Source organism: Xyrauchen texanus, chromosome 4 (genome assembly GCF_025860055.1).
Source record: "Xyrauchen texanus isolate HMW12.3.18 chromosome 4, RBS_HiC_50CHRs, whole genome shotgun sequence".
NCBI classification, from domain to species: domain Eukaryota; kingdom Metazoa; phylum Chordata; class Actinopteri; order Cypriniformes; family Catostomidae; genus Xyrauchen; species Xyrauchen texanus.
Genome location: NC_068279.1, coordinates 23,374,911 through 23,401,453, shown reverse-complemented (window position 1 = coordinate 23,401,453; position 26,543 = coordinate 23,374,911). Strand labels below are relative to the sequence as shown.

General features: G+C 41.0%; 1 protein-coding gene across 1 annotated transcript in view; it reads left to right on the top strand.

The window, feature by feature from the left end:
• The window catches only part of LOC127643297 (carboxyl-terminal PDZ ligand of neuronal nitric oxide synthase protein-like), a 65,282-nt gene that overhangs the window by 8,791 nt on the left and 29,948 nt on the right, over positions 1 to 26,543 (top strand). The window lies entirely within an intron of this gene.

Below are 26,543 nucleotides of genomic sequence, written 5' to 3'. Positions count from 1 at the left end.
TTCATCATTTACCCACCCTCATTCCGTTACAAACTTTGCAGAACACAAACAAATATATTTCTTCAAGCTCCACAAATGACATAAAAGTGACATAAAAGTAAACCATCCGATTCCAGTATTTTAATCCATGGATTCCTAACTTATGCTATGTGTACTCAGAGGATAGAAGGAGGTTCCGGTGGTGGATACCCAAAAATATTTTAATTTTGCTTTGTTTAACCTATAAAACAAAACGTCTGACTTAAAATAATAATAAAAGGGATTATGGTTTATTAAAAATAAAATTTTCAGATTAATCACCGTCTTCATTGGAATGATCTGGATTTCTATTCTTAAAATCCCAACATCGATCTTTGTAATATGCAAAGATCCTTTCATTACGTGCCGAGGGTAAAAGTTTAGTTTGACTCATTCTGTCTGATGTGTGTCCAAAGATCCACGCAATCAATTCGCAATCTGTAAAATGTCTCCTTTTAATACCTTTTCTGTTTTTTACCCTCAGTTGTTAATCAAAAACAACACAAAAGTAACATTAAATTCTAGTAAAAAAGCCATTCCACTCCAGTCTCGTTAATGCACAAAACGCTCAACTGCCAGTTTTTTAAAGAGACCATAAATACTTGTAAATAGTACAAATAGCAATAAAGTATCAAAATGCACCAAGTTATATGGCCAGAATTTGTTTTTGTTGTTGTTTTTCATTTTGTACACCAGGAATATTACAATATTAAATTATATTTAGGCTTTGGTACACAACTTTGGTGTTGTATTGATGAAGTGGTACTTGAGCCTTACTGATGATGCTATGTGGGTACTTATGGCAAAAAAGATTGGTAAACACTAGTTTAATCTGTGTTTTACTGAAGTGATATGGTTGGTTTGGGTAAGAAACTTACCAAAATTGAAGTCCTTATTCCTTATTATACAAGTTGATGAAAGAATAGCACCATGGTTTGACAGAATCATCAAATCAGAGGTCTTATGTTGTCAGAGCTTTAAATAACTGGTCCTGTAAGTGGTCTTCTTCCAATGAAAAAACACATGTTCATGTCTCCTGACCTTTGCAAGTATGTGTGTTTTAGTCATCTGAGACCATGTCCATTTTTGTTTTCCCTTTTCTCTCTCTTTTGTTTGCTTTGTCATTCTCTTGGCGTTCAGTCCCCTCCATGTGGGAAACACCATTTATCTCAACAAGGGAATATTGTTGGCCAACATAATTAAGAAGACCATAATTGTTTTGTGCCTTCATTTCTCACCAGATCAAATATGTAGACTTAAGCTATGAATAGTCCATAGTGCTGCGTGCATGTGTCTGGGGGTCTTCTAAAAGATGAATATGAAATGTTATTATGGCTCGGTCCCCAAAGGAATGTATCATATTTAAAATCCTGGTTGTGTGAATAGTTTGTATTAGGGGTGGGCGATATGAACAAAATCTTATATCTTGAATTCACGACATGAGTAATTTTATATCACCTACTACACCACAGATGTAGCACCTGTTTTAATATCAAACTCCTCTTCATTTTCTTGACTTGTTTTGGGAGTTGTCCCGTTCTGTGGAGAAGTTTTTCAAAGTTTTTCCTGGGTCAAAATTTATTGAGTAGCACAAGTGATCTTGCTCTGCTCTCCAGTAAATATTGGGAAGCCTGCTGGACTTGCGCGTACTTGTGTGCTCCAGAGACATCGTACATGTACAAATACTGATGCCATTATTAAAAAAATCACACTAAAGATTGTTTGTGTTGAGGAAGCTTAATTCTTTTGATGTACAGAGACCCATTCTAAGGTCTTTTTATAATTCATTTGTTGAAAGTATTCTGTTGTTTTTTCTTATGCTGGTTTTCTTCATTGTCTATGAAGAACAAAAATTGTCTACAAGGTATTGTAAACATGTGCTCAAAAATTATGGGTGTTTCTTTACGTACAGCAAGTGTTGAGGATGGCACATAAAATAATGGATATTTGCATGTCACGATATAGATGATAGAAAAAAATCTCTATCGACACTTTATATCGTCACTACGATATATATCGTCATTTCACACAGCTCTAGTTGTATTAGTAAAGTCTCTGCCGGTGCTTCATTGTTTTCTTCTCAAGATAGTTTTAGTTCATTCTAGGGCTGGGCAACATGTAAAAATGGTTAGATCCCCACAGCCACCACCATTGTGTCCTTGAGCAAGGCACTTAACTCCAGGTTGCTCCGCGGGGATTGTCCCTGTAATAAGTGCACTGTAAGTCGCTTTGGATAAAAGCATCTGCCAAATGCATCTGCCAAATGCATAAATGTAAATGTAAATATTTTAGCGATAATTGCTTAAAATATATTGCGACATCCGATTACATCGCCAACCCCCTGCTGAGGGTCATTCAATTTTTTGCTTTATTGATTTTGCTTTAAAAATGTAAATCATTTATTGAAACACAATAAAACTTAAACAAAATACATTTAAAAATTCAAAATGCACTTTAAACTAAATGAAATAACAAAGTGATAAAAAAAAAATCTTATTTAACAAACCCCCAAAATCCAAGAATGTACCATCTTCAATGGCCCCATTTGCCATCATGCAAGCATCCATCAGCACAGATGGAAAATTACTAATAGCCTACAGATTAAGAACTAAATACAATTATAAATGTAAAGATAAAATAATTAAGTGTGTTTTTTCAAGCGCATGTCTTGACTAACAGCATTTCTTGTCATGTGTCACTCCGAGATGTCTTACAGGTTGCCTGCTGCGGGTAGATGAGCAAAATTACCTGTGCATGAAATACATTTGGAAGAGGAGCTCACAAACTGGATTCAGTCTCGTCACATTTGGCGGGTGGCGGGTGCTAGTTTCACATCCTGGTCACTGTTTAATATATTTGGTGACTTCCCAGAGCCATGGTTTTGCCATTTCCTGATATTGTCGATCATGTTTGTTCGGAATCGGCATCGGTAACTTTGTAAGACATCGTCGATATCCGATTACATTGTCCTATCGCCCAATCCTAATTCATTCCCAGGTGTACTATATGGAAGGTACAGGTTCTGTGTAAAGACAGAAAAGAAGGATTAGCCTCTAGTTCAGGATTATATTGTTGACAGAATGAGAAACATAAACATAAGGCAAAGGTTTGTATGTAATGTAGAGAAAAGGCTAGTAAATGACATCTGATAGTTGTTTTAGTTTTGGTGCATCTGACTCTAGAGCAAATAAATTAAGACTAACTTCCAAAGAAAGAACGTCATTCATTTCCCCCTGTAGTGCATATTGATTTCTCATACACAGAATGAGGCTGTAGGAGCAGCAATGTCTAGTGACCCCTCTCCGTACTTGTACACACACACACACACACACACACACACACACACACACACACACACACACACACACACACACACACACACACACTCACAAACACAAGTTTTCTCTTATTTTATGTTGCATCCAGTGTTGCCTCTGAACTAGCATGCATCTTTGTTTGTACATCTTTTCAGTAAATCAGTGATGGCTTATTGATCCTCCATTGCCACAATGGAAGCTGTTAAATATCAAAGCAAATGGCATCTGCAAACTAATTATTCTTGACTTTTTCTGATCTAACTTCACTTCTCTTCTTTCTTTTCTTCATTTATTAATTTTAAACAGATGGTCCTATGGTCATTTTTAGTGAATGTATTAAAGTGATAGTTCACCCAAAAATTCTCTCATCATTTACTTACCCTCATGCCATCCCAGATGGGTATGACTTTATTTATTCTGCTGAACACAAAAAAATATTTTTAGAAGAATTGCTTAGCTCTGTAGTCCATACAATGCAAGTGAATGAGTGCCAAAGTCTTGAAGCTCAAAAAAAGTCATCATAAAGAAATCCAAAAGACTCCAGTGGTTAAATTAATGTCTTCAGAAGTGATATGATAGGTGTGGGTAAGAAATTGATGGGATGGCATGAGTATGAGTAAATGACGAGTGGCTTTTCATTTTTGAGTGTATGCTAAGTTTACTAATGTGTCGCAGCAGCAGGGTCCAAAATTAACTTTTTTGTCTACCAGCCAGGGTGTCTTGTATTTGATAACATTTACCAGCCAGTTAGATTACTTATCAGCCAATTATGTAATTTAACCTCATTTGGCACTTGGAGGGTGTTAATTTTAGACCCTGCATAGCAGAATAACCACAGGTGTAGTTCATCATATTAACTATGCTGTAAGTGTCTAAATAGGCTACTGTTTGTGCCACTGTGTATCTGATTATATTAGCCAACGACCACCCTGCCTTCTGCATATGGGACAGATACCTGAAAGGTACCTCAAGTTGTGCCTGGTAGGTTTATCAACCTAAAGTACATGGTATAATTCATTTGTAAAAAAAAAACGTTCAAGTGCTTAGCCTTTCAAAGTATGCTCTGTTGACTGCAAGCTCATATGGATGCTTTCGCCACATGCACAACCATGCGTGAAATGGAATGGCACGCAGAAAAACGTAAAGAAATGCAAAAAGGAAATTAGAGAGGACAGGGAGGGGGTGGGGGGGGGTTGTGGGGTGTTGTTGATAACTGCGTGTGAGTGTGTGTCTGCTGGGGGGGCTGGGGGTGATATGGGGCTATAGAGAGAATGAAAGCCTTCATTGTTGTGCGGTGGCCCAGGGACAGATGCAACGTAATGGCCTACATAAACTAGCATTCGTGAGTGTGGTATCTTTCCTTCCAAACCACAACCTGTCACAGGTTTTACAAGATTCTCATTTAAATTACATTAGGAATCTTTGCATTACAATTTAAAATGATGCATTATAACATTTATAAAATTATTCCTGACAAACAGAAATGAGCATTTTCAAGACAACCACTTATATCTCTATACATTTATTCAAAGGATGTCTTGTTTTTTCATCTCCTTGAATGTTTCCTTTTCAAGAGATAATTAAATATACATAAACAACAGTCTCAAAAGTTTTGTATCTTTGTGTGTTTTCATTTCTGTTAATAAAGGGGAATATCCTGCGTAACTGTTCTGTCCCACTGTGTTCAGTCAGCGCACAGCAGGGTTCCTCTCTCTCTTGCTCCTTTTCTTCTTCTCTCATTCACTCTCTTCTCTCTCACATTCTCTTTCCCTTCTCAGGAGTATTTCTGTGTTAACCCATTATGCAAGACCAGTACCCCCATATCACCATGGCAACCCCCCAACTCTGCTGAAACATGTCTTAACTTTAAGTGTGTTTGCACCAACAACTTTTGCCAAACTCCACCCTCACACGCTTTCTCCTGCACTTACTGGCACACACACACAAACTCCATTATCTTGTTGTGTTTCAGTTTGTTTTGTGATTGGGAAAAGTGCCTCAGGTCTTAAGAAAGAGAGGGATATGGTTGTTCTACTTAAGGGAGATTGTTTATAACTCTCTATGTAAGAGTCTGATGCTGTCACTTCTCTTCCCCTCTGTTCCTTGATCTGCACTCCCTTTCCATTTTCCTCTCATTTCTACTTTATCTCAAGCCATTTTTCTGGACTGAGATCTTTGTGTTTTTGCATGTGTGAGTGTGCTAAGAGAGAGAATGCATTAAATCAGGTGCATTTAGAATTTTCTTTATTGTCCAGTTGGATGTAATTATAGAGTAAATAATTGAAGATGGCATCAGAAGTGCAGAGCTCATCAGCTCAGGCCAGTATTTTAGATTTATTCTTGCCCTGTCAATATTTTCACTGAACTTGCATTTGACTTTTGTGCAACATATCAGAAATAAATATATTTATGTGTTTTAAGTAAATGTTACAAGCAGTTACAGCAAAAACATTTTTTCTAATTTACAATATTTGACTTTATTGTAACTCCTTGATGGAATTAAAGAAACATACTTTTGTTGGAAAACAATGGCATATGGACATGTATTTATAATTTTTCAATTCAAATTGATGCTTCCAAAACTATCGCAAATATTTCTCACAGTTTTGACATAACCTCATCCATATAAGACAGCTATAGCCTATAACTTCACTGACATATATATGCAACAGAAAAAAGCAGAATTCACAACATTGTTCAATACTCCTCAGAAAACCAAATTAAGTTCCGAGTTCAGGTTTGCAACAAACATAAATCCTGAGTGATCCAAAATCAAAAGTTTAGAGTTTAGGATTACAACATCTCAGCTTTACTTTTTTGGCTAACCTAAGTTTAAAACCTACGATTTTGCCTCCAACAGGGTTTCTGAGCATATGAGGGCCCTAAGCAAAATCCTACTCAGAGACAACCCACCCCTCCTCCTTCTCCACTGTCCAGATCCAGGCCCACCTAAGAATCTCCCCAACGACACCCCGTCAATCAAGGCGTGGCAAGCCGATAAAGAGAGGCCACGTAAACACTGAGAGTGGCAGGGCATGTGCCTGCTGACAATTTTTCCTGCAAAATGAAGGTTCCACAGCTTGGCCCGGGGATTAAATATTGTCTCCTGTGCCTGAGACAGAAGGTCCCTCCTGTCCGGAATCGCCCAAGGCGAGCCGTCGAGGAGAGACATTATCTTAGAGAACCATATCCTGTTTGGCCAGCGCGGCGCTATCAGTAAGAGGCAGGACCCTTGCTGGCGAACTCTGTCCAAGAGTCCCGGGAGCAGAGAAACCGGGGGAAATGCATACAGGTGCATTTAGACCCAGGGGGGCTGGGTGACTCAGAGAGAAGTAGAGGGGACATTGCGCTGTCTGTTGAGAGGCGAAGAGGTTCACTTCTGCCCTGTAAAATCTCACCCAGATTTGTTCCACTACCTGAACAGTTCCACTAACAAAAATACAGCCATCAACTTGAGGCAGTTGATGTGCCAATCGAGGTGATGACCCTCCTATTCCCCTTGAGCTGGACGATCACTTAAGACCGCTCCCCAGTCCGTCAGGGAGGCGTCTGTCTTTAGCAACTTGCGACGGCAAGACGCACCTAGAGTGGGACGCAAAGTAAGGAACCGGGGTCTTAACCACATAGAAAGGGAACGAAGGCGCGCAACGCGTAACCCTTATTAGCCTTAGGGGACTGGCCCCTGGCTTTTAGTCACAACTGAAACTGTCTCATGTGCAGAAGGCCCAAAGGGATAACCTAGGACACAGATGCCATGAGACCTAGTATTCGTTGATACTGATGAACAGTGCAACCTTGGCCTAGCCTGACTTTGCTCAGGGTGTTCTGAATGGACACGATTCGAGCGGGAGACAATTGTGCCTGCATCGTGATAGAATTCCATACAACGCCCAGATAGGTAATTCCCTGAGTGATTCATACTTGCAAAGCAAGTACACTTGAATTGATGGCAAATATTAGTCGTCACTAATCTGACGCAGACTTGCGGTAACATACGAATCGTTTAATCTGTTTGGGAAACACAATGTCAGAATCAGTCAGAATAAAATCAAATGTTGACAATTTATTTACCAGGTAACATAATCAATTCATCAATTCCAATTAGACAGTGATAAGTCAAAGTTAGACATTTTATCAAAACATAAGAAATTCGAATTGCAATCACCTGATATAAATTACACACAGTAAACTGACTACAGAGAACCATGAACAATGTGTCACATCTCCTTAAATACCCAGATAATTCAATATGCTTACCAAATGGTGGTGTCTGTCATTATAATTAGATTTTGGTCCCCTGTTGAGGGGCTTCCTGTAGATTTACATACAGGAGGTATGGAGGATCTGGGGAAGGGCACACCTTTAAGGGGCACACCACAGTTCTCATATTTTATTACTTCTTTTTGCTTTTCATTATGGCTGGGAGGATGAGACCAGTTTACCAGGCGCACTGAGAGACTTTAAATGATACCAATCATGTTATAGTTACTTTTTTGTACACACTTCACATTGCATAGGTTTTTAGTTAGCTTTAAGTGAGGAGGAGGAGTGAGATGAAGAGACTTTAGAAGGGAGGTGTTAGCTGCACAGTTTGTTGCATCTTGGATGTTGCTGTTACATATGCAAGAGAGAGTTCAGATGTTAATTCTCATGAGAGCCTTTTGTTTTCTCGAGGAGTAGCCCAGACTCACTGGCACCCGCCTTACAATAGCGTCACCAAATAAGCCAGAAGGCGAAACCGGGGCATCGAGAAGGAAAACTTTGTCCTTGTCTCTGATGCCCATCAGGTTGAGCCATAATTGTCTCTCTGTGCTGACTAAGCAGATATAGACCGGCCAGTGGCCCTGTCCGTCTGCTTGGTCACGCGGAGAGACAGATCTGTGGCTCGACGAAGCTCAGAGAAAGCCTCCTCGTTGACGTGGTGCCCGCACTCATGTCCTTCAGCAGATCAGCCTGGTACTTCTGTAACACTGCCATAGTGTGCAGGGCAGCACCAGCCTGACCTGCTGCCTGATAAGCCTTCCTCACAAGCGTGGAAGTGGTCCTGCATGGCTTTGTGGGGAGAGTGGGTCTTTTTAATGATGATGCCGAGCCAGGCTCTGTCTTTCAGTCATTTTCTTTTTCTTTTTTTAGAAGAAAGAGGAAAGTTTCTGTGCACTGCCTAACAAAATCTAACGAGCAGAGGAAAGTACAAAGTTTCTGACAGGCTCATGAAGCACACACACACAGTGTGATCTGAAGACAAAAGATCTGACGATGCACCTGAGACACATCTATTTATAGCCCTGCTACAGGTGCATCCAATGATGTCACCAGCAGAGGCTATAAATTCTGGTCAATTTCATTGACGTGTTGCACACACATTCACAGCTGGTCACACCTAAAGTTGTTCCCAAAGCGCTAAGTCAGCGCAGCATGAAAGTGTAGCTTTTTGACAGGGAACTTACCTACCTACTCTAACAAAAACAGAAGTAATAAATCCAAGTAAAAAAGCAGGTCACCCTTACAAACCTGAATGTTTTAAAGGCAGAACACTAGTTGTGGTTTCAAGCGTTAAATCACAAACTGCTTAAGTTACTGTTCTCAGAACTAACATATCAGAGAAGAACATTCTGTTGTGACACGTTGTGACAGCTCGCTTCTGAGAGGCTGCACAGGGATGTTAGAAAGTATGCCTTCAGGAACCACCAATCGCTTTTGCAAGTTGGAGCTAACTGGTGGCACCTGAAACAGACACTCAATGCAAACAAGAGACACACACACACACACACACACAGAGAAAAAGCTCCAAACAAACATGTATAAAATAATACGGGATGTAACACAAATAAAGTTTTTTGCCAATTATCTCTTATGGCCAAATATCGGCCGTCACTATAACCCAAACTTACTTTCTGGACAAAACATCTGAAATAATTCCCAGTGCTGGGCTGATTACTTGTGAATTGTAATCAGTTACTGATTACAAATTGCATGACAAAAAATGCAATCAGTAACATAATCTCGTAGATTGCATTTTTGGGGTAATCTAACCTGACTACTTTTTACTTTCAACCTAATTCTATTTAATTTTATTTCATATGCATTTAAGTAGGATAATAATATTAACATGAAAGTACAAAGATGAAGTTAATGATCATAAAATCAACAGAAACAATGTTGCTTGGTCAAAGCTTATTCTACAAATACTGAAACACTTTTAACCCTTTCTGCTTACTGATAGTCCATCTCCTTTCCAAAGCTGAGGTGCAAGATATTATCTTTTGAACAGCAAGAATATTAAAAAAGAGCTGAAGATTTTAAAACAGCAGAGTTCCACTGAGTCACACAAGGAACCGTTGTGTCAAGTTTTATGTCAAGTTTCATTCAGTGGACTCCACTGCAGCAGCAGTAGAGCGATGGGCTTTGTTTCATATTGTTGCTCATTTTACAGTTTAACTATTGTGTACCCTGCAGGCAGCACCCTAAAAGATGCAATCGACTAGATCAGTGTTTCCCAAACTGGGGTACGCGTACCCCTGGGGGTACGTGAGGTGACAATGGGTGTGCACGAATTACATTCTGAGATTTACCTTTCTTTCAATTTCATCACAGTCTAAAATAACATTCAAACCCAGTTCATGCATTTCTCACTGGCAAAAATTATTTTGTGTGCCCATAACACCAAAATGGTGGTGTCATAAAGGTCAGAAAAATATGCAATGAAATAACCCGATATTTTACGGTATAAAAAAAAATGCATTTACTCAATTTTTACTGCATTTACTGCATCACACAAGTATATTTTTTCATCAGCCCAGCCCAGTTCTAGGTGACGTAGCTAAGTGATAGCAAGTAAAATACTTAACTGTTTTACTAGACTCGCACATGTCAGTCATCCACAATTTTTTTCGCTGTTTAAAACGTAATTTGTATTTAAGATTAGATGCATAGGGAGTTTTGATTCTGATGGTATAAATTCATAAGCTTTGATGACAGGTGTCAGACATTCAGCAGCACCAAATAATTTCCAAATTCACAGGCAGTAATTTTCATTTTTGCTCGCAAGGTAGAGACCTGTTTCTACATTGTTGCATGATGTTTTTTCAGCAAATAAGCTCAACCTTGCTAACAAGTGACATAAAATGTGTCAAATGTGACATAAAAAGCCCCTTGAGCTGGCCGCGCTTTTGCACAGATACTTAATGCTTGAATTCGGCCGGCAATGCCGTACCTGCAATGATGCGCAATTCCAGTTACAGAACCGACCGCTATTCTTGCATACCGTGACGCAATGAGGGGGAGTTTTCAAGTTATGCAGTTATATCATATCTAGCATTCCCATCTCAATCAGCAAGCCATTTATTCAGTATACGTATATGATTTTTATAACATATATTAAACATGTTATATTTGTACGTTTTGTACAAGTGAGTTGTTTGACCAAAATGTGTTAAACAGACATATTTTCAAATTAACTTGTGTGAATTTTATCTATACGTTAGAGCAGTGTTTCCCAAGTTCTTGAAAAGGATAAATATTGACGCTGGTTTGCTTATGTGTGATAGTGGTGTGCCGTAGAATTTTTTAATCGTAAAAAGTGTGCTGTGGCAGAAAAAAGGTTGGGAAACACTGCGTTAGAGAGGGAAATGATGAGGTAGACTGCTCCATCTTCACCTGGCTGGCTGCTAGTGAGTATCAGTTATGTGTGCATTACACACAACCCTCCCCCTCTCTGACATAAACACTTAAAGATTTACCAAACATATGTAAAAGATTGAAAAAGAGAATGATTAGGATGATCAATAAATTATTAACATTTATGCCATTATCTTGTTAATATGTAATCATATAATCTATAAAAAAAAAGTAATCCGATTACAGGTATTTTAAAATGTAATTTAATACAATTACTAGTACTTTACATGTAATCTGTTACTACCCAGCACTGACTATTCCATGTTCCAAGTAAAACCTCTGGGAAAAAGATTAATTTTAATATAGCAGATTTTTAAAAATCTTTTTAATAGTATAGGTCACCTAATGCTTGACCGCAGGTTTTATCCATCTGTGAAAACTGTTTTATGTTCATCTACAATATAAGGCTGGTTCACAACATATTTGACTTAATGACTCAAAAATATTGAAATAACTTTTTTTTTGTCATTCACGTAAAAAGTTTGGATGCCAGAATCCAACAACCTAGTGGGATTCACGGGGTTCATAGAGGTGCATTGTTTTTGTTTAGACTTGGTGTGAACTGACCTTTAGAATGTAATATTGGGAGGAAAATGTTTGCTCATACTGATGACGATATCTTTAACAATGGCCTGCCTGATTGTTTTATATGCCTGGTGTTGAATGAATGGCAGCATTTGTAAATAGGTCAGGCTGATATCATGAAAGTAATTTGACTGTGGGGACATTTTTGTAAAACAACATTGCATTACATATATTGCAGCAGTTTTAAGGTGAAATATCCTTTGTGTGGAAAAGCGAGTTGAATATTCTCCCAAACAGATGAGGTTTTTACCGTAAGTAAGGGATAATGCACAGTCAGTCGGTTGTTATTGCAAAAAAAAGCCTGACATGGTGATCAGGACCCCAACACGAAGCAGAGGGGACTTGTATCATTCTGAAGGGGTTTATAACAACTGACTGACTGTACATTATCCCACTTATCACATGGCTACTAACCAAATAAATAAATAAATGTACATAAAATATTGATTTGCGTTGAAATTATGTAATTATTTGAGAAGAAAGAAATGGCTGAACAGCTGAAATCCTGTGAGATCTTCTTTGAGATCTAACTCTGAATGACCAGGAAAATTCTGATATAAAACACATATACACACACACACACACACACACACAGTACCGCCCAGAGGCGTTTCCAGCATTGAAGGACATCCGGGGCTTAGCCCAGACAATTTTATTTTCACACTAGCAACCACTTCTCTGTAGTCCAAAGCTGGTTAGAGGGTATTCTTTGAGTTTTGCTCTTGCTGGGCCTGTTTCTACAGTTCCTAAATCTTCCACTCTAGTACTATCCTCAACATCCTCTCTCCTCCCTGAATCATCTGTGATGCAAAAGAACAGATACAGCACATAACTTATTGCAAATCAGCTTCAAACAACTAATTCATCAAGTGCTACATATTTCAAATTGTGGACCAATACCATTGAAGGAAATGTATTGGGAAGAGCAGATCAGTGGGATTGCCCTAATATCTATCATGATTCTTGAATTTTCATGTACATTAACATAAAGTCATCACAAAAGAGTTATATTATAGTGAGTAAAGTGAGGTAAAAAAATATTGAATATAAATAATTTATATTTTTTGACATAAATAGTCAAAATGATGTATAAGATCCTAAGTTAAAGCAATACATGAATGACTTTAGTCTAAGTTCATTGACACACCATGGCATCAAACTGTATATAATTCTTCATGTTCATCTGTCAAAATCCTTTCATTAGGATCATTGGGATAAACAATGTTTCACTTTTAACTTTCTCTAAAGTAAAGTGACTTATTAATTGTTACCAGTTTCCATGCCTGATTCTGGCACATCTTTGCTACCCTCAAAGTGTATATTTACTACAAACTAATATCACAAAACAAGTCACACATACATTTTATGCTAATGCTTATTGGTTATCCTTAGAGAAAACAACACCTGATAAACAAGAAAAGTATGCTCTGAACTGTAATGGAACCGCAGTCTCCAGCGTGGAAGACAAATGCGCTAACCACGAGGCTAGAGGTTACAACATATGATATCAGTCGGTAGTAGATGTCTTGAGGTGAAAGCCACTGTGCTGTGAAAGCCACTGTACTGTGGGTGAAAGCCAGCCAGATGATGATCTTTAGACTTTAAGGACAAAAACAAATGTGAATTCTTACCCACTGACTTCTTTCGGAAATTTTAGAAGCCTCATTTGCTTCATTTTTGCTGTCTTTCCTGCTAACTGCTGTTAACTCGCCACTAAGTAACGCTAGTTGATGTCAACGACTGTGCAAGCTCCTCCTCTACCTGCTGCATATTCAACAGAGAGGAAGAAACAGAGTCGCCCATAGGCTACCGACAGCAAAGAAACTTATTCTATAGGCTAGATTATGCCTATGTCTATTTTTACAGGCTGTATGCAGTATGTGCAAAGCCAAAACACAATGAAATAAGGCAACTTATGATTTCGGGGGTTTACAATGGCTATTGTCCTGTTTCATATTTGTCAGTCAACTTTTCAAAATTCATTCGGGGCTACACTCAAAACATTCGGGGCTGAAGCCCCGGCAAAATCGGCTGCCGCCGCCTCTGGTACCGCCGCTCCCTATAAGCAGACTCTGCAGTCTGCGTAGGGCACCATCTCCCTAGGGGGGCACCATCTTTCCCTAGGAGGGCACCAGAAAGTCCACCGGCTGCTCTTACTCGTACATTATATGTTATTCAAGGACCCAAAAGCAGTTACGGAACACAGATCATTGCTTTGCGCTAATATCACGCGATATTCTCTGCGTAGGGCATCAATTTGGCCAGGGGCGGCCCTGTCCATGCACATTGATAGGTGAAAGAAAGAATCAAAGTAAACAATCTCTCTCACTCTTCCTCTTCTTTTCTTTTACACTCACTCAAAGCACACGCTTGCACACATGTACTCATCTCTAATGACTTAGGTTGTTGCTAGTGACATGGGAACCCTTGGGAGTTCCTGTCAGCACACAAATCATGTCATGTACTCAGTCAAGCACATGCCCTTATCCACCTCTACATCAAAGCAGCCTGGGTGATGTGCGTGTGCATGTTTGTAGCTACTGTATATAGTTATTACATTTGTTTAATTTACATATTTGCACTGTATGACAAAGATGTTTAAGTATGTGTATGTATGTACATTCTTGCAATGGCCACATAAAGATTGACTTGTTGAAGAAAACTCTCTCTATTGCTCTCTCTCACTGTTTAAAATATGAAACGCACTCCACATTTCACCTATACACAGACACACTATTTCTAAACTCCAAATGAAATATCAAAGCATTTTGGAGCATCAGCAGATATTCCAGTGTAGATTATTTAATCCTGCCCATAGGGAGGTGCGAGATGAACTGATTTGCCCACGTCTCACTAACAGCAGGTCACTATGGTGACTTCACATCCAAGAATTGAGTTTTGAAGTCCAATTTGTGTTCCCCCTTTAGTCCCTCTCCAACACTCACTCACTAATTCACTTCCTCAAGTACACACACTGCAAAATGACACACGCTCTCCATTGGTATGAAGTCAAGTGGAAATCCCAATCAAGCAGACAAGCTTGAGACACTAACTCACTCTCAGCATCGCATGGTCAAGGTCATTCCCAGTGGTAACGTCTAATGGAAATAGTTATGGCATTCCTAGTGCCAAAGGTGAAATTCCACAAAGATAAAGAGTGCAGAAGGAAATTTGAACACTACAGTTACAGCTCTTCCATTGTGTTGTGATAAAAAGAAATGGACATTATACAAGTTTTTATTAAGTGGCCTATATTGTTACTTCCACACTGACCAAAATACTCTATAGGGGCAGATTCACTAAGAATGAATTGCAGCCAGTAATAGTGCTGGTTTTTTAAACATGCCCTCTGCGTTGGTTTAGCACACGATTCACTAAAGAAATTATGCAGACAAAGCAACGGCGCATACCTGCCCACAAAATCGTTGTTGAGCGCAATGTGCACATTTAATTCTGATCTTACGATCCGATTCGGAGCGCTATATAGTGGGGTATGCCTCAGATTTGACCACCATATTTGACACACCCTGCCAGGACTTTGATCCAGATACCTGTAGTGTTGTCACGGTACCAAACTTTCAGTAGTCGGTACCAATACCAGTGAAATTTCACGGTACTCGATACCATTTTCGGTACCAAAGCAAAACACTGAACAACACTCTTTTAATAACAAAGTTAACAAATTAACAGCTGAACTAAAAACAAAAATATACCATTGAGAAACACTTCAAGTTAAATATATTATTTTTGAATTATAACAAAATTGTACAATGTATGCTTAAAGTATTTTTGAACAATTTGCTTCAACTTTTACTTAAGTTTTTACCAAATAAACAAGCATACAATAGAATGAATAAAAAACAATTTCCAAACTAATGCGCAAAGTGCTCTCATATTAATAAAGCTGCATATTGCCAATTTTCTTCACGATAATGAATGCACAGTGACATATATTATGATTAAATAAGTTCTAATCTAGCTGCATTAAGCGTCCGCGCTTGAGGGATGAGCGTCCCCGAGGCAGAATCTCTCTCAGCCGGGTGCAGTTTCAATCTCTCCCCCTTAGATCGGGACATTCCTCATAGAAGAGGCACCGACCACACAGAGAAATGCCAGTTTCTGAGTTTATAGTTATTAACATGAGCTGCTTCTGTATTATTTGAATTTAATAAAGCTATAACACATTAAAATATCTGCATTTAAGATGTAACACATGTTTCCTTTAAAGAGCTCCGGCTCCGCTTATTCCACAACGAGAGTGCTTCTGAATTTATTATTATAATTTTTTTAATAATTCCCTAATACTTTGGGATCTACATAAGATGAAGCTGTGAAAGTTTAGCGTGCATCTGGACTGTGATCTGTATAATTCTTCTCCTCCGTCAGGCGTGAACTGCAGTGCTGCTCTCACGCTTCATCATTACAGTTTAATGTGATTTCATGTTACGTTAAATGAGATCTAACGACTAATCGACAACGAAAATTGTTCACGACAATTTTTTCTTTTCGATGTTGTCGATAATGTCGACTAAATGTTGCAGTCCTAATGCAAATAATAATATTTTTTTTTTAACTCACCTGCTTTATTTGCTTGAATAAATCCGGGTGTCTGTCTTTCAGGTGCTTTATTAAGTTTGATGTGTTTCCTCATTTCGTCAGAAAATTGTGAAAGCAGCATTTACGAATAGGTTTTTGCTGATCTATGATGTTTCCCTTTTCATCAGCCTCAAATCCAAAGAATTTCCAAACCTGGCTTTTTCCACTTTTCTTTTCGACAAGATTAAGTTGAGACTCCGCAGCAGCTTTGCTTGTCGCCATCTCTTGCTTGTTGTGAGCGTTCGAAAGTTCCAGACTCTGATTGGGAACCGGGTAGACCCGGTACTTCGGTACCTTCAGAAATTCTGGTATCATACTTTTTTTTTTGTTTGAGTACTGACCTGGTACCGGAGTACCGGTATTTTTGACAACACTAGATACCTGCATCATCATCTCTTAAACAAGCAGAACGTCCGAATGACGATGCCGCACATCTAGATATATGCAAGGTTATTACGCTCTTCTCCATGATTTGATGACGAATTGATTATTTACTGCTGATTTGATCGGTTGAAAATGTTCACAAACATCTCTTTAAATAAATGTAATTTTACCGCCTACTTTCATTTGGCGGTAATAACGCAATCTAAATTGCGCCAGGCAACTTTTGTGAATGAAGCACAATCTGCAATGAACCTAATTAGTTTGTGTTCATCTATCTGTATTTGCAGCACTGCTGGGTAATTGGACACAGCCATAAATCTATCTGCATTATATATTCCAGGAAGATTTCTTTTCAGATATTGTCTAGTATGTTTTTAAAGCATTTATAAGTCAGTTGAATTAAATTAAGGGCATTAACTGATCAGATCCATCCAGACAGACTTGTTTGTTAAAACTAGGAAAGTGATAGTCTTTTAAAAGTTTTTCCTAAATTTTACCTAATTAAATGAACAAGACATAAAATTGAATATAAACTTAAAAGGCACACATTTTGGAAATTGACATTTTGGCCTGTTTTTGACATGTTTAAAACCACAATGTAGATACTTCTTAAGGAAATAGAAATTTGAAATAAAAGCAAGACAGTATTATAGTAGTTGGCTGGATTCAGTTCTTAATCCTGAATGGAGTCTAACCCCTTGTTATTGTTTATTTGGAATTCCAACGGTAACTCTTTAATTTTTTACTAAAATATTTATGCGCACAGAACAATAGCCACAGTATATCTTAAATATTTCAATACACTTTGCACAAGAGCAATGAAAGATTAAAATTTAATTCTTGAACAAAGTTACAGACTCCTTTTTTCCTAAAAGGAATGCTGACACAAAACATAAATTTTAAAACGTAGTCGTTTTAGTTTGATTTTGACATCTTTACTTTTTGAGAAGTTTTGTGCACTGGAGCATTTTTATGTTGTTCTGCCACATTAGCTGTGAATGGGGTATGCGTAGGAAGTGGTGTCCTGTGTTAGGTAACATTATTTTTTTTTTTCTTTGCTATTATTTCTTTATTGATTTTGAACATTTAATGAACAACATGTTTAACACAGAAAACAGAGAGAACAAGGGTTGGGAAAAATAATAATAAGTACTAAGGTGCAATAAAATAAAGTACAATAAAGTGCAATAACTAGGGGAAAAAAGGGAGGGAAACATTTTATTACATTTTAAACTATGGCCATACAGTATTTCTCAAAGCACATCCACCTAGGCTGGGCAGATGGTGAGAGGCTCATAAGAGGTTTTCATATTCTCAGGAAAACCTCCCTCTTGTTTTTTAAATTGTAGGTGTGCTGTTACAGTCATAATGTCTTGTTCAAAATTTGTTTAAACAGATTGAATGTTGGAGGTTTTTGCTGGTTCCAACTGAGCAAGATTCATTTCTTTGATATTATGCCAATCTCTTTGCAGATATAGGGTCAAGTGTCCTGTCCAGTTCCTTACCAAAGAGGCACCATATTGGTGTAATGTCTGAAGGATTTTCAGAAACTTTGGCTGTCATATCGTGTACCGCCTTCCTGAAATGCTTCCATTTTCTCCATTCCCAGAAGCTGTGAATAATTGACCCGGTATTTGTCTTACAATGTTGACATCTAGTTGATGAGTTATGATACATCTTACTCAAACAGAGCGGGGTAAGGTACATGTGCATAAATTTGTAGTTCTGTTCGACAAATGTTACATGATAGTGAGGTAAAAACATTCTGACATATAGTATACCACTGGTCCTCACTGAAGTCACATCCCAAATCCCTCTCCTATACATTCTTAAGTGAGGCCAAGGAAGAACAATGATGGTCTAACAGAGCACAATAGATCATGGAGATTTTCCCTTTCACTGATGTAGAGCTCTCCAGAATCTCATCTATCCTTGACTGTTCCAGAGATAGTTGTCCTGCCCTTTACAGAGTAATTATAAAGTGACGAATTTGCAGGTATTTATAAAAGTCCTGTTTTGGAATTTTGAACTCTAATCCTAAACCTGATAAGGATTTAAAGGAGACCTATTATGCCTCTTTTTACATATAATATATGTCTCAGGTGTCCCAGGAATTTGTCTGTGAAATTTCAGCTCAAAATACCCTACAGATCATTTATTATACCATGTTGTAAATGCCTCTTTTTGGATGGAATCAAAAACACTGTTTTCATGTGTCTCTTTAAATGTAAATGACATGACACAGCTCTGGTCTCTGTGAATGCAATCAGAGACAATGGTAACTTTAGCTGCATTAGCCATGGAATCAGCTAACAAGCACATTCGTAAAGGTGTTTTGCAAACATCCTGTTTTATATTAACACTCATTCACAAAGCAGTCCGGTGTACAATGATTTGTACAAACATACACACATGTTTGTATGTTTATGGGGATATTTCCTTCGAAAACAAAACTTGTCCACTGCGTCTTCAGTGGCTCTGATGCCGTGAGTACATGAAGACACTTATGTTCACTTTTATAGCCAACAACAGAACGCTTAGGAAGCTGAGACATTATTCTTCTCAATGTATCTGCTCCACCGCAGAATAAAATGGCCTGCTCTAATGTGACGTCTAGATTGGAGGATAGAGGAGCTAACATAGAGATTTTAACAGAGTATCCCAAAAAACCTCTTTACATCTTGCCAACCCTGAAGAGTGTTGTAAATCACATAAGTTCTTGATACTGAATGTAGTGCATTTATGTTATTAATAAAAGGTAAAGAGGTCAGAGGCGTAGGAGAACAGAGTTCTCCTTCAATATCTGTCCAGTGAACAATTCTGCATTTTTGCACCCAACTAATCAAGCCTTTTGTCTGAGAGGCCCAGTAGTACAACTGAAGGTGTGTACAACCGAGTGATATTCGATGAGAGTGTAGGCCGCATTGGTGGTTAATGTACGCAATCGTCGCTTGTGAACGGCAACAGCCTCCTCAGGGCAAGTAGTACAACCAGCAACTCGCGGCAGTTGATGTGCCAACGCAGTCTCAGGCTGGTCCAAGGGCTGGTGACCGAGTGCCCATTTTACACGGCACACAAGCCATGCTAGGAGGCATCTATCGTAACCACTACGTGCCTGGGGACCTGGACTCCTGCCCGTAGAAACGCTAGGTCTAACTAGGGGCTGAATAGACGGCAACAAGCCTGTATGACGAGAACACGGTATGTGCCGTGGCGAAATGCTTTTCTCTGGATTTGGGCCTGTAGCCAGTCTTGAAGTGGTCTCATATGCATCAACCCGAGCGGCATGACCGTCGCCTATGCCCCAGGAGCCTCTGAAAGGATTTCAGTGGGACCAACGTGTATTGTCTGAACGTATGCAGACAGTCCAGCACTGACTGCGCACGCTCGTTGGTGAGGCGTGCTGTCATCGAGACTGAGTCTAACCCCATACTGAGAAAAGAGATGCTCTGAACCGGGACTTTTCTCAGTTGACCCGAAGCCCCAAATGGATGAGGTGCCTGAGCACCAGGTCCCTGTGCGCACACAACATGTCCCAGGAGTGAGCTAGGATTAGCCAGTCGTCGAGATAGCGGGACAAGGGCTGTTCTGAGACAAGGACAGGCCAAAAGGGAGGACTTTTTACTGGTATGCCCGACCCTCGAAGGCAAACCGGAGAAAGGGTCTGTGTCGAGGAAGAATCGAGACATGGAAGCACGAGCCCTTAAGTCCTACCGATCGCGAACCAATCTTGATGCCGGACGCTCGCGAAAATGCATCTCTGCGTGAGCATCTTAAACGAGAGTCTATGCAGAGCTTGGTTCAGAACTCGCAGCTTCAAGATAGGCAGCGGGTTGTGGCCTTTCTTGGGTACGATGAAGTAGGGGCTGTAAAACCCCTTCTTCATCTCTGCTTGAGGGACAGGCTCTATCGCATCCTTCCGTAGAAGGGAGGCGATCTCTGCGTGCAAGGCAGTGGCGTTCTTGCCTCTCACTGCTGTGAAGCATATGCTGTTGAACCTGGGAGGGCGCCTGGCAAATTGAATCGCATAGCCGAGTCGGACAGTCCTGATCAATCAGCATGACAGGTTGGGGAGCGTGAGCCACCGGGTAGCTCCATGCCGAGGCTGGCCCCGAGCTGGTGGGCGACGAGCAGACGGAGTGCAGGGTCTGTAGCTCCGCCGGGGCAGGATGTGTTGTAAAGCCTCCGTCTGCTTCCTTACCGTTGAAAATTGTCGGGCAAAATCTCAGATGGTGTCGCCAAACAGCCCAACTCGGGAGATGGGGGCGTTAAAGAAACAAACATTGTCGGCCTCTCCCGACTTGACCAGGTTGAGCCAAAGTTGTCATTCCAGGACCACCAGGGTGGACATCGCCTGCCCAAGAGCCCACAATACCTTCGTCACCCGGAGGGCAAAGTCAGTCAGTGAGCGCAGCTCCTGCATTAATCCCGGGTCAGGACTACCCTCATGCAGTTTTCGAAGTGCCTTGGCTTGGTGTACCTGCAGGAGTGCCATGGCATGCAAGGCGGAAGCGGCATGTCCAGCAGCGCTTTCAGCTTTAGCCATCAACCTATAGACCCAGGATGGGAGCCTCGGACTACTCCCCCGAGTGGCGGCGCTTTGCGGGCACAAGTGCACTGCAACCGCTTGGTCCACTTGGGGAATCGTCAAATAGCCCCATGCTGCCCTGCCATCAAGGGTAGTGAGAGTGGAAGAGTTCACGGACCGTGTTCGAGCAGCGAAAGGTGCCTGAAACAAACGCGTGAGCTCATCATGCACCTCCAGAAAGAAAGGAACGGCAGTGGAGTGTGGCCGTGAGTGGCGCTCTGGCCCCAGGAACCAATCATCAAGCCGCTAGGGTTTGGGGGGGAGCAGAGGATTACATTCCAGCCCGACACTTGCTGCTGCCCGGGCAAGCATGGCTGTCAGCTCTGCGTGGGCCTGTTACTGAGCTGCCGCAACCAAGGGTGTGAGTCCTCAGCGTCAGACATGATGAGCCCGCTCTCCGATGGTGCAATTGATAACTTGTCTTCATCGCAAGCTCCAAATGAGATTGTGGGCCCAGCTTGAGACGGACCGGCAAACTCACTCCAGAGCTCGGACGGAGCATACAAGCATGAAGGGGAATGGGAGGTCCGTGGGGGAATACCCGGCGGAGAAGCTCCCATTGATGTCCCCATATCGCCCCCAGTGCTAACCGACCCCACCTCATACCAGTAGGTAGAAGGACTGAGTCGGGGAGCCGCTGGGGTGGCTTGCTCCCTTACGAAAGCGAGCCGCGACCGCAACGTAGCCATGGTCATGTCCTCGCAATGAGGAAAATAAACTCTTTTGTGTGTGTGTGTGTGTGTGTGTGTGTGTGTGTGTGTGTGTGTATATATATGTAAGCAATAAGGTACGAGAGGCTGTGCTGTATCGTGAAAAAAAACTCTGCTTTGCGTCGTGCCTAACAACGCCCTTCAGCCGTTACTTATTCACGATACAGCACTTGCCTCGAGTACCTTATTGCTTTTATAAAACGGTTACCACACAATATTAAAGAAAAAAAAAATGTATTAGTGGAAATTTCATGAAGTGAAATCAATAAAAGCATTCCTTCCGCTAGAAAAAAATAGTCCCTGACCGTGAACAACAACGTTCCAATATGTAATATGCATGAAAGCTCAAATAAAAACAACAAACGTTCTCAAATTTTGTCTCATTCTTTTTATTTTTTACAACACAATATTTGTGAAATTTCCTCACACAAATAGGCATAGCTTATCTCTCAGCATGAGAAAACGTTTATTTTTTTGTTTATTCCGTTATTTTCTCACTGCACTAAACGAAATATTTACATAGCCTATAAATAAAAACACAAGGGCACATATTTTGATAGATAACAGTTAGGTCTTTAATCTATTTTATTAATGTTATTAATTTAGTTGCTAAAATGCTGCCTAACATGAGATACTTTTTTATTGTTTTTTATTTACATTTATTTGAACATCTCCGTTTATTGTGCACGTATTAAATATTTGTCTCATTTCAATCGGCTCCACTGTGGTGATATTTAACGCGGTTCTCTTTAGTTGGGGCTCAGCACTGTCAGCAGTGTTTTCTGTTGCAGCAAGAATGTCGCTCCAGTGCTTTATTTGTTTTAAGTTTGGCCTCCAGTAGCTCTGTAGTGAACTTTCACACTTATGTACACTGACAGACATAATTTCCCTCGATTCGAGACCAGCAGTGATTTGTGTAAACCTTGGAGGTGCCTGCTGCTTTACAAATTCTCTGCAACATTGTTGCGAGGTAGTTCACACCCATAGGCTCTCTTGTGTACCTGCAACAGTCAAAAACGAGAAAAAACTTTAACACAACAAGATTTAACACAAATTATAAATAGCTAATATAATTTATGTGCCGCTGCGTGATCTACGTACCAAACACATTTAGAGAGGTTTTGCTTTTTGGGGTGAAGGTAAAAAGCAGGGGGGTTAGATGGCAGAAGAGAAATGTACTTCTCTAGAGAGGCAACGGGACAAAGCGGGTTCCCATTTTGTTGGAACATGAAGCCACGCCTGCTCTCTTTATTTCTGTCATGTGGGTCCTTATGGTTTTAAGTGTCTTCATTGAAGCTCATTGTGACATACTTTAGACCATTTTCGTTTGTTAAAATGCGAAATGAGTCTGGAATGAGTTCTCGGTTCCCCTCTTTTCCTCTACGTCTGAAGTGTAACTGCACGTCAAACCAGACATTGTTTACGAGTCCTTCAGGTGTGTTAGGATTAAGCGCATCGGACAGTTTTATGGTGCTGAAATCTTTAGTAGAAATCGGTGTGTGATGCTCCGTTTTATCACAACCCTCTCTTCTCATTGTCTTTATGACTCCAACGAAAACATTATTGGATGAGGTGAATTCGCTGTCTCAAACTCAAAGGTGGATCATTCAGGAATCTGTTCAGACCCGCACGTAACGCTACATAGCTACTGATCCCATATTTTTCGCCTTTGGAGCTTCTGACAGTTCCGGAGAAGTGCGTTGAGTTCCGTCTTGGTGATTTGTTTAAAATCAATGCTGCAACCCTTTTCACTACACCAGTCACCGAAGCATTTCACTGCCCATTGGGTTTGCTGCACGGTGTTTTTTTCATTATGAGTCTTCTCGAATGTATCAATGTTACATTTCAGCACTTCAGCATGACAGCTCATATTTGTAGAAGTATCTACAAATTGTTCCTCAAACCACTTATCCATCGTCATGCCACCTAGTAAATCGAAATTTACTTTAAACATTTTAGCCTTTTTAATTCTTACGTTTTTTTCTATGTTTATGTTGATACGTGTGGTTGCTAAGGGTGTTGCTAAGGGCGCAGTGATAAATAGAACCGTTGGGTGAAGCGGTCATAGCTGTGTTTTATCGTGAATAAAGCACAGCTATTGACTAATCAGAATCAAGGATTGGAATTAACCGTTTTATAATATATATATATATATATATATTACACAGTATCTCACAAAAGTGAGTACACACCTCACATTTTTGTAAATATTTGATTATATATTTTCATGTGATAACACTGAAGAAATGACACTTTGCCACAATGTAAAGTAGTGAGTGTACATCTTGTATAAAAGTGTAAATTTGATGTCCCCTCAAAATAACTCAGCACACAGCCATTAATGTCTAAGCTGCTGGCAACAAAAGTGAGTACACCCCTAAGTGAAAATGTCCAAATTGGGCCCAAAATTGTCAATATTTTGTGTGGCCACCAATATTTTACAGCACTGGTTTAACCCTCTTGGGCATGGAGTTCACCAGAGTTTCATAGGTTGCCACTGGAGTCCTCTTCCACTCCTCCATGACGACATCACAGAGCTGGTGGATGTTAGAGACCTTGTGCTCCTCCACCTTCCGTTTGAGGATGCCCCACAGATGCTCAATAGGGTTTAGGTCTGGAGACATGCTTGGTCAGTCCATCACCTTCACCTCCAGCTTCTTTAGCAAGGCAGTGGTCATCTTGGAGGTGTGTAATACGTTTGTTCAGCAGGATACTATTCAAAAAATGGATATATGAAATGTAACAGAGGTGTTTTTGTTACATTTATATTGACAAGCTGTTTTTATTAGTTCTGAAATAAAATAATAATATTTTAAGCTTATTTTAAATAATGAAATTTAAAATAAGCTTAAAATATTGATGTTGAGTTTACGGTTACAATTTAAAGTCCCCAGGGGCCAGACGTGGAGGTTCCAGAGGTCTGGGTGCGGATGCCAGAGCGTGCCCCGTCCCTGAGAAAGAAGGTCTTTCCTCCTTCTGGCTGTCGCGAGGAGTACGGGTACGAGAACCAAGCCCGGATGGGCCATTGAGGTTGCCGGGATGAGACGAAGGAGGAGACGATGGGTGAGTTGTGACATGTGGCGGGTACGTATGCCAGGACAGGGACAGGGACATGCCGAAGGGGAGGACCTTGTACTGATACGCCTGGCCGTCGAACACGAACCGTAGAAAGGGTTGATGTTGAGGCAATATTGAGACGTGGAAGTCCTTCAGGTCTACCGCTGCGAACCAATCTAGATGCCGTACACAAGATGTGTTTTGGATGAGCATTTTGAACGGGAGTTTGTGCAAAGCCCAGTTGAAAACTCGCAAGTCCAAGATTGGTCGTAAGCCGCCACCTTTCTTGGATACGATGAAGTAAGGGCTGTAGAAACCCTTCTTCATCTCAGTTGGAAGGACAGGCTCCGGTGGAGGCGTCCTCTAGTCTCATCAGAACCGGCAGGCCGGGGAACAGTTATGGGGCTTAAGGCGGGGTGTCCGCGTCCAGCATGCCAGGACTGTTGAGGTGTGGCGGCAGTATGCCGTGAGAATGGCATTTGCGGGCCAGGTGACCCAAAGACAAAGGAAATAGCTATTTTATTGAGAATGTGGGTACGGGGGTGCGGCAAATGAAATAAATTCAAATAAGGATTTCCTCCCGGCCCTGCACCGGGGGACAGAGTGGTCTGCTTACCAGCTCCGGAGCGAACGTCTTGGTCTCTGGGTCGATCGTCTCAGGAGCGCCTGGGAGCCTTCCGGGTCCTCAAGGGGGTCCGTGAGACGGGGGGTGTGCGCTTCCTGCGGGGCGCTCGACGCTGGGGCTGAGAGCTGGGCCCGGGTTGAGGTGGAGCTGCCCGTTTTGTGTCACCGAAGAGGCCGAACTGGGAGACAGGGGCGTTGAGGAAGCGTGTCTTATCCGTCTCGCGCATCTCGACCAAGTTCAGCCACAGATGATGTTCCTGAACCATGAGAGTGACCATCGCTTGCCCGAGTGACTGCGATGTGACCTTCGTGGCCCTGAGGGCAAGGTCGGTCGCTGAGTGCAGTTCCTGCAGCACATCGGGATCAGGACTGAGCGTGCCGGGGGGCGGGTGGTTCACGGGGGCGTACCCGGTAAAACCGAGCCTGCTGCCATCCCCAGATCGCCTCCATAACCAGCCGCATCGTCCTCAATCCCGTGGGAAGAAGGAGCGACGTGGGGGGCGGCTGGAGTAGTGTTCCTTCTGTTGAAGGAAAGCCGCGACCGCAACGTTGCGTTTGTGGATGGTTCAACTCAGTGAGAACATGAACCATCCACAAACGCTGCCTCAGTGTGATCGCAGCCCAGACACACTAGACAGCGCCTGTGGCCATCTGAAGCGGAGAGCACTCTACCGCATCCAGGAACTACACAGGGGCGGAAAGGCATCTTTATAAAGACGCGTCCTGAAAAGGACCTTCAACGCCGCTGTGTATTGCTCTTTTAGAGGAAAATACTCTTTTAGAGAAAATCACTCTTTTAACAACACTCTTTTAAGTTAGGGGCGTCCAGGGGCAAACTGCACTGCCATACAGAGGAGGAGAAAGCTGCTGAAGTGCGCCGTAGATCCAACAGCAGATCGCTCAGAGGTAAAGGAACAGGTGTGTGATTTGTAGCTCGCTGCATACACGTCCATCGGCTACAAAGAAAATTTCTGAATGAAACAGACA